This window comes from Pinus tabuliformis, chromosome 9 (assembly GCF_031772625.1).
Source record: "Pinus tabuliformis cultivar Carrire ecotype Pingquan chromosome 9, CPIR1, whole genome shotgun sequence".
In the NCBI taxonomy this organism is placed as follows: domain Eukaryota; kingdom Viridiplantae; phylum Streptophyta; class Pinopsida; order Pinales; family Pinaceae; genus Pinus; species Pinus tabuliformis.
In genome coordinates, this window is record NC_142307.1 from 311,664,457 (window position 1) to 311,680,553 (window position 16,097).

A 16,097-nucleotide genomic window follows, 5' to 3' on the forward strand; every position below is an offset into this window, starting at 1 on the left:
TAAACCTCTGGAGTATTGTCTCGACATACTTCATCTGGTTTAACCAGAGCTTCCTCTTTGACCGATCTCTTTTAATTTCCATGCCCAAAATATAGTTTGCAGCACCAAGATCTTTCATGTCGAATTTGGAGGACAATTGGGTCTTCAAATCCTGGATAATTTCTTTGTCATTTCCAACCATCAACATATCATCCACATACAAGACCAAATAAATAATACAATCACCAATTAATTTAAAATACACACAATGATCTGCTTTTCTTCTGGTGAAGCCAAGTCCCCGTATAAATGTATCAAATTTCTGATACCACATCCTTGGTGACTGTTTTAACCCATACAAAGACTTCTTTAACTTGCATACCAGTTCTTTCTTACCCTTCACCGCAAAGCCTTCAGGTTGCTTCATGTAGATTTCCTCTTCCAAATCCCCGTGAAGAAATGCTGTCTTCACATCCATTTGTTCTACCTCAAAATCAAAAGCAGCAGCAACAGATAAAAGTAATCTAATAGAAGTTACCTTGGCAACAGGAGAAAAAATATCACCAAAATCAATTCCCGGCACCAGGGAATAACCTTTTGCTACGAACCGAGCTTTGTATTTCTCCACCTTTCCTTCTGCATTTGTCTTCTTCTTGAAGACCCATTTGCTACCAATGGGTTTCCTTCCAGCCGGCAACTCCACCAAATCCCAAGCCTCATTTTTGTGCAAAGATGCCATATCATCGACCATGGCCTCTTTCCAGAGTTTTCCATCCTCTAAATCCACTGCTTCCTTCACAGTCCTGGGATCATTATCGGTAACAGACAAAGAAAAATTTGAACTGAAAGCAAATGGACTATACCTTTCTGGCTACCTTCTTTCTCGAACTGATCTTCTCATAGCCGGAGTTTGTGGCTCTTCATCTTCTGATTCCTCCTCTACTGCAGAGTCTGATTCTTCCTCCTTTGGCTAAAACTCTATCTTCTCAGGTTCCTTTGGTTGGACTTCATGTTGAATAACATCTTTTACCTCTCTGAACAACACATCTCAGTTGTACACAACCTTCCGTGTGACTGGGTTCCAAAGTTTATAACCCTTTAAACCATCCTTATACCCAATAAACATGCACTTTTCAGATTTACTATCCAACTTGGTTCGTTTCTCCTTTGGAACATGTACATATGCATCACATCCAAATACCCTTAGATGTGAAAGAGAGGGTTTCTTACCAGTCCATACTTCTTGTGGAGTCTTATCCTCCAACGCTGATGAAGGTGATCTGTTGATCAGGTAACATGCAGTATCCACCGCGTCTGCCCAGAATTCCTATCCTAACCTGGCACCACTGAGCATGCTTCTTGCCCTTTCCATCAACGTCTTGTTCATTCTTTCTGTGACTCCATTTTGCTGAGGTGTATATGGAGTAGTCTTCTGCTGTGCTATACCACACTTCTTACAAAATTCTTCAAATTCCTTGCTGCAAAATTCTCCACCATTATCTGTCCTCAGCACCTTTATCTTCTTCTCTATCTGATTTTCCAAAAGAGCCTTAAATTCCTTAAACCTGTCAAAGACTTCAGATTTCTTCTTAAGAAAATATATCCATGTATTCCTTGAGAAGTCATCTATGAATGATACATAGTACACAAACTTACCCAGTGATGGAACCTTCACAGGTCTAAACACATCACTGTGCACAAGCTCTAATATTTGTTTCGTCCTCTTACCACCAGAGGGGAAACTCACCCGATTCTGCTTCCCATATACACAATTTTCACAGAAATCAAAATCCAGAGAGCTATTATTCATACCTTCTACCATACCTTTACCATGAAGTATTCGAAGGCCCTTCTCTCCAATATGTCCAAGCCTTTGATGCCACAACATGGTCTTCTCTCCAGAGACCACTAGATTCTCTACTCCATTTTCAGGAACCATAGAACTATTGCACCCATCAACAACAGTGCTACCTTGCAGCTTGTACAGAGTTCCAATCTGAACTCCCTGCATTAATATCAGTGCTCCTCGAACCATCTTGCAGGTATCTTTCTCGAACACCGTCTTTACACCTGCATCATCCAACTTGCTTACAGAAATCAGATTTCTGGCCAATGCAGGAATATGTAGAACACCCGGAAGTGTTCTAACCCTTCCACCTTGCAACTTCAACTTTACTTTTCCCCAACCAATGATTCTAGCCTTCCTATCATCTCCTAAGAAGACATCACCAACATCGTATTTCTCATACTCACAGAACCACTCTCTATGGGGAGTGAAGTGAAAGGATGCACCTGAGTCAATCAACCATGCCTAATGATCTACATGTGTACTTGAAGAAGCCAAGTACACATCCCCACCTTCATCTGAGGTGGTTTTCGCCTCTGAAGAAGGAGCATCATCAGATCCCTTTCCTTTATCAGGAGCTTTAGATTTACAATCCCTTCTGAAGTGCCCTTCCTTTCCGCATTTCCAGCACACCACCTTTGTAGGTTTTCCTGGAGATTTATATCTCCCTATAGATTTAGATCTCCCACTCGATGACTTATTTTTGTTTTTGTTCTGGGACCGTCCTCGTACAGACAAGGCATCACCATTCTGGTTGTCCATATTTTTCCGTCTCATCTCCTTCGTCAGCAAGGCTGAGACTATTTCATCAAACTGCAAAGCAGTTGCATTGCTACCTATTGCAATAACCAGACTATCCCACGAATTTGGTAGAGAACACAACAGACTGATGCACTTATCTTCATCTGAAATTTTAATATCAACAGATAATAACTGACTTACCACAGTATTAAACGCATTCAGATGCTCTATCACCGAGTCTCCATCTTTCATCCTCAGGTTATACAGCTTTTTCCGTAGGAATAGTTTATTCACCAGAGACTTAGATTGGTACAAAGTCCCTAACTTGACCCACAAAGCCTTTGCCGTAGCTTCCCCTGATACCTTCAGCAATACTGAATCCGAGACACACAATCGTATTGTGCTCTTTGCCTTCCGATCCAACTTCTTCCATTCTTCATCGGTCACTCCCGATGGTTTAGTACCCGGATCTACCGCGATCCACCGATCTTTATCCACCAACAGATCCTCCATCTTGAGTTTCCACAACTCAAAATTCTGACCATTGAACTTCTCAATCTCTATCTTTCCACTGCTCGCCATCTTCTTTCACCACCATAATCGATCTCGCAGATCTCCCACTGAACAGGGTCTACCACAGGCCCGAGCGAAACCCCTCAGCAACAAAGGCGTCCCCTTGAAGCCAAAACAGCTCTGATACCAAATGTAGGTTTTAACCCTGTACAGAAATTACCTACATACGAATTCTTAAACAAAGAAAATAAACAATGCGAGAGCATAACCCATAAAACACATATGCACAGAGATTTTTCCCTGGATCCAAAAACTGGGACTACCAGCTTGATTTTTCATTATGTTCTTTTCAATGTTACAATACATATTTATACATGCCGAAGCATCCAATACCATGGACCGAAAACCATCGCGTCCAATACCATGGACTGAAAACCATCGCATCCAAAAAACATGTGCGAAAATCATGCACAAAACCATAGGTGGGTCCGCCCAACCTAACATATGGTCCAAAACCAAAATTTTCCGGGGCGCTGCCCCGGACCCCATAAAGTGGAGTTACGGGTGCCCTTCAAACCCCCTATTAACTACGTGGAAAGAATATAACACAACCCAACATAGTGATTCAAAACAAGAAGGATAAGACCGAGATTAGAGTATGCATCGAATATAGGAACCTGAACAATTCATGCATGCACGACCCGTTCCCCACACCCTTCAGTGATGAATTCCTAGACAATGTTGCGGGGAATGAGGCTTACTCATTAATAGATGGCTTCTCGAGCTACCACCAAGTCCGAATAGCCGAAGAATATAAAAGGAAAAAAACATTCACGACAGAGTGGGGGTCATACATATACAATGTAATTCCATTCGGATTAAAGAATGTGCCAACAATATTTTCAAGGATTGTAATAGCAACTTTCTGAGACTATATTCATAAGTTCCTAGAAGTCTACACGGATGACTAAACAATGTATAGCTTGCTGAAAAATCATACCAGTCTGTTGAGAGTAATGTTCAGAAGATGCAGACAATTGCAAATCTCTTTAAATTTGAAGAAGTGCATTTTCTCGGTTCCCTTTGGAACCTTTCTAGGCCATATTGTTTGCAAAGATGGAGTCTGTGTAGACCCTACCAAAATAGCAGCAATTTTCCACATGGAAACACCCCGCAACATAAAGCAACTAAGAGGAACTCTAGGCCACACGGGGTACTACAGAAGGTTCATTAGAAAGTATGCAACCATAACAACCCCAATGGAGAGATTGCGAAAGAAGACAGAGGAATTCATTTGGAAAACAGATTGTTAAGAAGCGCTGGAAAAACTAAAATAAAGGTTAGTAAGTACGCCCATATTGGTGTACCCTGACTAGAACAAAATGTTCCATGTGCATATTGATGCATCTGGAATAGCACTAGGACCAGTCCTGGCACAACCAGGAGAGAAGATGGATCATCCAGTATACTACACAAGCAAAAAGCTCTCCACGGTGGAAAAGAATTACACAACAACAAAACGAGAGGCTCTAGCAATGGTCTACTCTCTCCAAAAGTTTAGGCACTACTTGTTGGGGGTGCCATTCAAATTTTTCACAGATCATTTTGCACTTAAATACCTAGTGAACAAGACCATACTGGAGGGAAGAATATGCAAATGGCTATTATTATTTCAAGAGTTCACATTTGAAGTAGTTGTTAAGCCGGGCAGATTGAATGTAGGCCCTGATCACCTTTCTCACCTAGAAATAGGGGAGAGCGATGGAGCAATAAATGACCGATTACATGATGCTGATTTGTTCAGGATAGAAGCCATACCCGACCACCTGCAAGAAATTGCTACTTTTCGCACAACAGGCAGTTGTCCACAAGGCTACACCGCAATGCAAAAAAGGCACCTGGTGGTTAGAGTATTGGATTACCAACTCATATAAGGACACCTTTACAAAATGGGCTTAGACTAGATACTCAAACGTCGTGTCCTACAACATGAAAGAGAAGATATCTTATGGGAGTTCCATGTAGGGGTTGCAGGAGGACATGTAGGGGGTAAGGAAATTGCAAGGAAGATACTACAAGCAAGATTGTGGTGGCCTATGGTACATAGGGATTCGAAGGAATTCGCCAATGAATGCGATGTCTGTCAAAGAGTTGGAAAGCCTTCCCGACACGATGAGCTATGACTACACCCAGTCCACACAATGTAGATATTTGATAAGTGGGTGGTAGCTTTCATTGGTCCAATATCCCCACTAGCATGTCACTCCAAATCTTGATACATAATTACTGCCACAGAGTACCTGTCAAGATGGGCAGAAGCCGCGCTAGTAAAAGACTGCACAATAGAAACCACATCGTACTTCATTTTTGAAAAGATCATCTCAAGGTTCGGATGCCCAAGGAGTCTCACAAGCGAACAGGGTACACACTTCCTGAATGAGACAATTCATGTCCTATTAGCAACTTTTATGGTACAACATCACAAGAGCAGCCCTTACCATGCATAAGCAAAAGGTGCAGTATAAGAATTCAACAAGATACTGGAAAAAGGGCTAACCAAAATCGTATCAGCCAACAGAGATGACCGGGATGAAATAATTCCAGCAACACTTTGGGAATATAGAACAACAATTAGAAGACTCCACAAGAAAACTCCATTTCAGCTAGTATACGACAGAGAGGCAGTGGTGCCAGTAGAGTTTGTACTACCCAACATGTTCATTTCAGAGGCAAAAGGAATGACCGATAGTAGTGCCTTGTGGGACAGATTGAGCTAGCTGTTAGTGCTCAACGAAATGTGATTCCTAGTGGAGTTACATTAGTCAGTCGAGAAATGAATACATAAGGATTGGCATGATAGGCACATCAAGAAGAAATCTTTTGGGGTCGGCGACCAAGTGCTCCTCTATGGCAACAAGTTCCTCAAGTTCCTAGGAAAACTACAGATGCATTAGTTAGGCCCATTCATAATTTCACATATAAAGGAATCGGGTGTGGTGAGAATCAAGCAACTGGATGGAGTCCTACTGCCAGGATGGGTGTGGAGCACATCTGAAACCTTTCCGCAAGATATATAAAAAAAAATATTTTTCATAATAAGGTCACGGTCAATAGAGAGATACCGCAACCCATTTGTGGTCAGGGGAGGGGGGGGGGGATAGTGTCAGTAGAGTCAGCAGACCTAGTTAGCAGGAACAGTATCTATGCATGTCAAAAACCATCAGCAGAATACATGTAAGTTCAAACTTTTTCGAAAATTGATGGCCACACATGCACCCATCCCATCCTCTTTACCAGTAGTTATTTCCTGATTAAGTAATCAATAGGGAAACTGTCAAGGTAGGGTAGCAAAATTTTTCCTGTTAAGCATAGAATTAGTTAGTAAATAAGCCCATCATGGTAGAATAAAGACACCATGTAGCCCACTCTGTAATTTTCATGCCCATGTCATAGTTGGCACGTACTAGTTAGCCGACGGCGGCAAAAAGATAGCTAAAATACATGGAAAGGCTGCTAGAGTAATTAGTTGATTAAAGCCTCGTTAGTCAGGGGATGTCATGTAAGAACCGGCTACATAACTCTCAGGAGAATGTAGGGAATGGTAGAATTTCAAACACCAGAAGGATTCCAGAAGCACTCGGAAGAGCACGAGCAGGACAGGAGAAAGAAAAGACCACCATTGCAAATTGTTTACAGAAGAAGGGGAGCAATGGCCAAGAGAATCACATCAGTTCCATAAATTGCACTAGATGCAAGAATCAAAGTTATGGATGACCTATATGGGAAATAAGACTGGTCGAACCTCATCGACTACGACTTCACAGATGGGTTCCAATTCCCAACAATGAAGAGGGAGGTATATGCAAAAGAATTTCAACGAGAGGATGGCACCAGGGCCTCCAGAATTAGGGGAGACTTCAAAGGGCTATAGAAGTCCACACTGTTTATCTTGAGAAATCTTCCTGTGTTTGGAAACCTGCTGACCGCCATGTAGTGTACCAATCTATTAGCGAGTAGGATGCATGGAGGTTCCTTATGGCTGGATAGAGAATACCCAATCCATGCCGAAGATATCTACCAATTGACCAGGTTGGAAAATATGGCGAATGTAGCTAGCACAACAATCTAGGCTAGGGCCAAGCGAGGAAATAAACCAATAGAGGACAACATTTACACCCGCTATGGGATGGAATGTGGGGCGAGGGGGGGGGGGGTGGGATGGGGGGAAGGCACAAATATAGATAGAATCAACAAGGATAACATTCAGTTTTCCCGCTACCTGATTGCAAGAAAGATGTTGAGGCGCTTCATGAGAAATAAGTGCACCCTAGACACAGTCTCAATAGCATAACACTGCTGCCAGGGTGAGATACTCAACTGGGTAGCCTTTGTACTCAACGAACTCCATGAGGCATGTGAAGATGACTACCGACAAAGCACTGGATTTGTGTTTGGATATTTGGTAATGACATTGGCAATGTGGAAGTGGAGGCCACCTCCAGAGAGGCAGATGGAAACTATTACTGAAGATCATGCAATTGCACTTAGATATGAACCATGGAGGGCATCGGGGGATCCCAACATCAAGGAAATCAATGAAATGGCCTTCAGGAGTTGGTACGCACAGATGGTTGTTATGGACATTTTTGGGAACTGCAACCCCCATCATAAATGTCCATAAACCAAGGGCTCCTAAGTCTCTAAAAGTGCTGTTCCGACCCCTAAAAGAACAAGGTCAATTGATTACATCATCTCCCAAAAGTTCTCCATGAAAAACTACTCAGAAATGGTCAAAACTGGACCGTACTGATTGCTTAGTGCTGAGGGTGCGATGCATCCCACCTAAATGCACACAGGTGGTGCAATGCATACTGAAAAGCCCTTCTATAGGGTGCAGAGGACAAGAATAGACAAGTGGTGGAGACAGTTTGCGAGGTGGATGATCATGGAATCTTCCAGAAACTTCTCCTAGGACACTTGCCTCTCAGAATCGCCCAAGGATGAGTAAGAGATCAATGAGTTCTCTAAGTGGAAACAAGAACTATCAGAGAGAAGACACTAATCAAAAACCCAGAGCTGACTCACACCTCTGCAAATATCTATATATAAATCTCTCATCCTGGAGATCCGGAGGTGGGAGGCTGGAATTTTGTATCTTGTAAGGAAGTGTTGCTGGTTTCTTGGTGCAACATCATAGTGTTGGGTGATCTAAGCTTTTCATGAGGTGAAGAAGGGCTTTCCTGCTGAGAGGATGATGCTGGGTCAGAACAATTGGTTGTAATCCTCTTTGCTATTCTTGATTATTAATAAAGCTATTCAAGTTTTCCTCCACATTCTTGTATGATTGATGATATATGGATTTGTGTGGTCAATATATATCTGATCCTATATTGTTTATGATAATAGATCTATGTTCTTGGATAGTGTTATGCTGCTTTGATTCTACAGGTAATCTTTGAAGTTGGGTAGACGAGGAAGCAAGTGGCAAAGATCTATCAGAAGGGAGAGGAATCAAGCAAGGAACCAAGTGCAAGACAGAGGTTGGTCTCCTTTATTCCCCTCTTATCTATTTCTCATAAAGGAAAGCAAAAGTGGTTTTAGTTTGTTTGTTTCTAAGATAGCTACTAGCCTTAGTGGGACTAGCAGCTCTGAATAGACACTAGATTTCGCAATAACAAAATGGCGACTCCGCTGCGGAGCGAATAGATTGTTTGTTTGTCTATATTTGTTTGGTTTATAAACTTATAGACGGAGCCTGAATTCAAGCCAGCTAGCCTTCGAACTGCATTTTCTATGCAAGTGAAAAGTAGATCAATGTTGCTTCAGTCTATCTCTGAGTTTTGTTTATGAACTAAAAAATTGATTTACAAGCCCTCTAATTACCCTTGTGGTGGCTCTAGTAACCTCCTTAGATCTACCCCTGTGATTTGTTTACTGATTACCACTTGCTCGGCCTAAATCCCTGAACTGAGCTGCAAACTGTGACCCAGAACCCAGTTGAAGTCTCGTCCCTGGACCATCGCATTATCTCTTCTTTGGATTCTAGATGCATCACACATCCCGAGTGTAGTAGGTACGCTGCATCCCACTTTCCCTGTGTTACAGGTGTGCTGATCAGATTAGACCTCTCCTGCTCCTAGATTTTGGTTTCTGTGTTCACTCTTTTCAGCTCTATTCAAAAGTTTTGCCATCTATAGTCAGTATACCTCTATTGAAATCCCATTCCTTGCCATCATTCCACCTCCATTGTGCAAAGAACTGTAAATGTTTTTATGTATTTTGAGCCATTTTTAGTTCTCTTTTACAAAGAAGTAGCATAATTGAACTGTCGTTTCTTGATTTGAAAGTGTCGCAAGTGTCGTTTTCAGTCATAGAAGAGAATCCGATTGTTCTTGATAGTCGATTACACTGTTACTCTTGTATTTGAATTGAATTAGTAGTTTTTCAAGTGTCGAAAGCAAGTTTTCAATTCCAAATCGCAAAGTGTCATCATTGCCTTCATTTTGTTTTGAAAAGAAACTTGTTAGTAACGTCGCTTTGAAAGATAATTCAGATTTGCACTTAGCTTTATTTTTATCATTCACACATTAAGAAGGATGAAAACAAATACATGCACGTGCATTTGCATTTATACTCTTTGTTGGTTCGATTTAGGACAGTGCATATAGTGTGTGCTCTCTGCTCTATGTTGAAAAAATGTCATCTCTCTTTCCTTAGTAGCTAGGATTTTCATTGCAAAAAGAAGATTAAACGATTGTTTATCATCTTAGATTGAATTTTAGGAATTGTACATCTACATCACGTGGTGAACCTGAAAGGCAAATTTCTTAAGCAAGATCAACTATAAAATAAATTTAATGAATCTAAAAACACTTTGGAACCTAACGCACAACATTTATAAGTCTAGTCTAGAGACGTATTTCGGCATCATAAAACCTAGTAACTGTTGCTTTCATTGATGGTTGGGTGATTCCTCCACCATGAGATGATAAGTGCCAGTACAGACTTGTGCTCCCACGTACCGTTGAGTATATATTGGGAGACCACAATAGGCTTTATCCTTTATCCATAGGAAGCCGTGTCTGCCACCCTATCGATCGCAATGCACTGAACACAACATTTGGGAAGATTGACTGTCGTACCATAAAAAGTATTCTGCAGTTTTGCGATTGGTTTGGTAATCCCTCTGTCTAGATTTCCAGAGCAGTCTCTTTCGTTCCTCTTCAGACTCCTTAAAGGAAAAGTTCCATCTGAGCATTTGTCACTTCAGGCTCATTAAAAATTGAAGGTGACTAGAGTCATCTTTTGTTTTTTCTCGACTCTTAAAAATTGAAAAAACAAGTTGTGTCAAAGCGTCTAAAATTTATTTTAATCGGAATAAAGTCACTGTTCCCTCATTGGTCTTAGAAGTTAGTCTCCCTTCATCACAAGTTCTTGTAGAATCACTAGGAAATATTTTGGATAGACTAGATATGTCTGATTAGCCGTCGACATCGAGGACTATGTCATCTGACGCAGCAGCGGCAGAGCCTCCTGCTACTACTCCAACGATGTTCGCCAGTATACCATCAATCCTGACAAGTTATCAACAACAAGCTGGAATCCAATCAAGGACTATTTCGACGACATGGTCAGTTCCTATTTCTTCATTCGGATTATCATCTGGTATTTCTTATGTTGAAACTCAACAAATTGATCCAATGTGTCTTCAAAGGCCAATCTACCCTTTAAGTACTAGATTGCCACCATATGGAGGGCAGTATGCCTTTTCATTGTTCCCTTCCGGAGAACAACCATATGAGAGTTTACAACAAAGTTAAGGTCAAACTGGAATTACATCCAGCGGTTGTGTACCAATACTGCCTCAGCAACCAAGGGTTGTATATTCAATGCAACCAGTCCACCCTGTGTTCAATATTCCCACTATACCTGCTATGGTGACTGCTTCGCAAGTACAAGCGCTACCTATTGTATGTCAACCCCAAGTTTCTCAGGTTGCAATACGGCAACCTCTTGTCTCAACGACTCAATCGCAACCTCAAGTTAGTGCCTCCCTATCTGGAGTGACTCATGCTCAAACAAGTACTATGACTCCTCATCTTGGTCAATCATCTAGTTTTGGACAACAGCAAATGGTCCAACAACCAGGGCTGGTTCAATCTCAACAACCGTAATTCCAGCAATCATATCAAGGACCTAAGCAACAAGTCTTTGTAAGTAATGGGCAACTGCATTTCCAAAGCGGTTATCAACAACCATACTATAATGGTTATGCCCATCAACCTTATCAAAGTTACCAACATAAAATACTTTATGCTGGTATGAAAATTCCCACTGCTCAGGCGATTCTATCTTATCCTGGGTATGCTTCACCTAACTTGAATCAACAGTTGCCCTTTGTAGCAACTATAGAATTACCAGATCTAAACCGGCTGACAAATGATTCAATTGCTTATGCCCCTTGGTGGTCGACGATTCCACATAAAATTCCGTCAGATATTCCTAAATTTAATGGAAATCCGAGTGAAGACCCGTCGAATCATGTAATGACCTTTCATCTGTGGTGTTCATCTAATACTCTAAATGATGATTCGATTAGGCTTCACCTTTTTCAGCGAACGTTAACTGGTTCGGCAGCAAAATGGTATATCAAATTGCCTAGAGCTTCATTCGATAACTTCAACACCCTAGCCACAACCTTTTTAAACCATTTTCAGTTACCAATAAGGTACGAAACAGGAACAGAGCTTCTTACCAATTTCAAACAGACAACGGCCACTCACATATCTGATCATATTCATGAGTGGTGACGTCGTCGTAGAATGGTAAAAAAGTATGTTCCTGATCATATTTTAGCTGAACGGTTTATTAAGTCATTATTACCTTCCATTACAGAAGACGTGGCAAAGGGAGGAGTCATCACTGAAGAGCAAGTTATTTCTTGTGTGCAATATTTAGACTTGATTTATACTCAGTCTGGCACGCTCTACGATAAAATCCCTAACGCTCCCAGACTAGAATTTTTCATTCCTCCTCCTCCTAAATCGAACAATGACTCACATTCCAATGATGGCGTGATTGGTACTACAAACACAAAATCAACAAAGGCTACATCTAAAAGACGTAAGATTTCTATTCAAAATGCAAATGAGGAACTTCTCGCCTCAGAAGTAAATGTCGTGTCGACTGACAAGGGAAAACAACTGAAGAAACCAGGGGGCAAGAAGAAAAAGAAAGGGAGAAAAAAGAAGCAGGATGAGTCATCTCCTGAAAAACCTTCTGCAAACCCTTCTGGGCAAAGGAAACCCCCTGCGGGGTGTCAGATATGTGATGAGGATCATCGGACGAGAGATTGTCCACATAAAGCTGAAGTTAAGAAACTCTTTAAGAGTTCAAAAACCTCAGCGGTATTGACTGATTCGTTTCCAAACTCGGGAAACAAACTGGTTGCTAATCAAAGTGCTTCCCAATCCCAAGTTCTTATGCTGTCCATTTCAAAACAGCAAAATGATGCTTTGATATCGACAAGGAATAAAGATTACGGGAATCCACAACTGTCGAACGACAAGGATAAAGATCAACCTAGTAGTTCGACAACAACTTCGACAGAAGTTGTGCCATCCATTATTCCTGAGCTAACGATAAAGCTGCCAAAGGGAGTAGTACACAAATCGACATTTAATCCTCATGCTAAAGTAGCACAGAATTATAATATAGTAGAGGACCTGGCCCAATCGTCGTCCGCTATGTCGACACTTGAGGTACCGCAAAATTTCTCCTCCCAAAAGCAAGCTCTATTATCAGTAATAGGTGGGATTGAGCCAATGGATTCCAATCTTGTATCCTTTAATCACAAAGGATATGACCCTCAGTTACCAGCTCAACTAGCTTTCCTTATTCAAGTAAAAGCCCTCAACAAAACTATTCATCTAACAATTATTGATGAGGGGGAATTTACATGTATTATGTCGATGAGTTGCTGGAAAAATTAGGCTCACCACCCTTGTTGCGATCGTCAACGATGTTAAAAGCATTTGATGGACGATCATACACTCCATACAGGATTTTAAGTAACTTGCAAGTTGAACTGGGGGGAAAAACAATAGAAATTGATGTTGAAGTAATCAACGGAAACCTTGATTACAACATCCTACTGGGAAGGCCCTGGATATATCCCATGGCCGCAGTTGTGTCGACCTACTTCATGAAGATTGCATTTCCCTTCCAAGGAGGAATTACAATCGTCAACCAACAAAAATTTCTCCCCAACAGATCACAAGTTACGGGAAGCATTCCAATGATCCATGGAAGCAATAATTTTCTTCAAAATATTGGAGTAGGCCTCCTAAAAGACCCTGCCTTAATGGGTACTTTTGCCCTACTGCCTCCGAGTAATCTGGCGGAAGTGGCCACAGTGGAAACCTACAATATGAAATCTTCTATATCTAATGGATTCAGAAGATTCCTAAACAGTTTGTCAGCATCGATCATCGCCATTTTAGAAATATTGTAGCAATCAATTTTCTTGGCCTGGGGGTCAGACCCAAATCAACGCTCATCGAATGTTTGGATAGATAGGTCTAAGGAATATGGTACCTCTTCAGATCCTTGGTCGCATGTATGTTCTACAGACAAAGGAATCATTCATTCAATGATGATAGAAGAGGCACCATGGGAAAATCACCGCCATCGTTCCCGTCTTCTGGATTACCACGAAGATTATTCCGGCCACCTTAATCATCCTTTAGTTTTTGATTTTCTATCAAATATTGTAAATACGGTGGATACCGAGGAAAGTTCTTTTACTGTGTCAACCTCATTAAAAAATGAAACAACTCCCTTTCCAAATCGAGTCTTTCAAATATATCGAAGGTGAACCTTCATTCCAACCACCTCGTTGAATGCAATGAAGCTTGGGGGACATGCACCTTGATTTGCGTTATTATGATGGGGGCATGCAAACTTATAACAAGCATAGTTTTTCATTTCAATCTTGTGAAAACATGAAACTGAATTTGAGCATATGTTGTTGTAGGGTTTAAGCTCGTTAAAAAATAAACTTTCCATGAGTAGTGTTACTGCAGGGTTCAAGCTCGTTAAAAAATAAACCCGCCTCGAGCAGTTTTAACGTGGAATTCAAGCTCGTTAAAAAATAAACATAAACAATGAGCAAATGTTCCCCCAGAGTCTAAGCTCATTAAAAAATGAACCAATTTCCGGTAAATAACCATCGTGAATGTATTATCATCAGCCTTTGAAGCCTTGGTCGTGTTCTCATCATCACCTCCACTCTGTATTGGCCGATCATTCACCTCCATTTGATTGTTTACCCTTTTTGAGGAACAGCTGCGAAGAGTGATCCTGTTAGACATCCTTGTGACACTGCCATGATTGGAAGATTCCAAACCTTACCTGGAATTAGCTACTACCTGAATTTATCACTCGTTCCTTGAAAAAAGAGTCTCCTTTAAGCTCTTTTCATCTGACTCGTAAAATATGAGAAGATTGCCGAGAAATTGGCCTCTCAAGCTTGTTAAAGTGACCAGAAGTGCTATCCCTCCTTTAGATTTTAATATTTTTGGACCTGAGGGATTATTACACAAAAAGATCGAGCGCTTGTTTTGTTCGGCTCGTTAAAATTGCCAAAAATCCATCCCTTTTGTATTATTTTATACTTTTTCAGACTTAAGGGATTATATGACGAAAAAGGATTATTGGAGTTTTCTTTACGTCCATTTTTCAGACTCTCTAAAATTGAAAAGGACTGAGTTATCTTTGTCATCAAACTCGTTAAAACCGAATAGCGGCAAACTTGTCCATACAGACAAGAACGAGTTTCACTATCGCTAGGCTCGTTAAAACATAGCGCTGGGTTTTCCCAAAGGGAAAATTATAGAACAAACATATGTTATCCTCCTCAATCTTGACAAAAGTAAAGAGGTACTGGTGAGCAATTACTGGGGAAAAATTGGGAAGAAAACTTGAAGAGACTTTATTGGTAGCAAGTCGCTCTTGAACATGACACTTTCACTCCGCATTCGAGTTGGGTTGGGTTGTTCCGTTCATTGGTCATATCACCATGGTTCCATCACACCATCCATATTTGGGGTTAATGCTACCAATCCATCATGTCAGTGTCGCTGGTATAAGAGAAGTCACTCTGAGAATTCACCTATGTCTCATCCACTGCAATACATTTACGCTCCATTCTTTCATGACTGCCACCCTGAACCTTATGTCATCAGATCGTTTTCACCTCCATTAAAATCATTTGCTCCATTCCGTGTCATTGATGTGGGATTCACTAATTCCCTCCTATGATAGATCGCTTCTTGTCGACATCAGCTCATTATCCAAGAAGTCGATCTAGGAACAACCCTTTCAGTAATTTGAAGCTTGCATGCCTTAATGGCAAGTTTCTCACTTCTGGCGACATGTTTACATCAATGGCCTTCGACCGAAAGATTTTGCGTGGTGTTCAACGCCAAGACCCTTATTCACACCACATGAATTGTACTGTAGTACCTTAAGGGTCATCATCATCATCATCGGTGATTCCTCTTGTGCCTGTTAACAGCTTACATTAATGGCTGGTAATCAGGCGATGTATTTCCATGTTCGACTCCAGAACATCTCTCACATGGATCAACTTGTAATTTGAGTGAAGATCGAACGAGATTGAAGACCCCTGATCTAGTTTCATCCATTCAGGATGTGATATATATTCAGGGAAATAAGACATCAAATGTACATCATTGCTGCACAAATAATCATCCAATCCAAGGGATGATGGCTCTACCAGAATCATCAGTCTGCACACAGACGATTGTCTGTCTTATGTACATGAAAATGAATTTATAAAGATGAACATGGGAATGCCCGCCTCAGGTAGATCACGAAAATATTATGAAAATAATGTATTGTATTGTATCTTATTACAAGTCACCTTCCAGATTGAAAAAACTTCGGATCCTCATGATAAAGCATTTCACCCGATATCAAAAGATTAACGACCTCA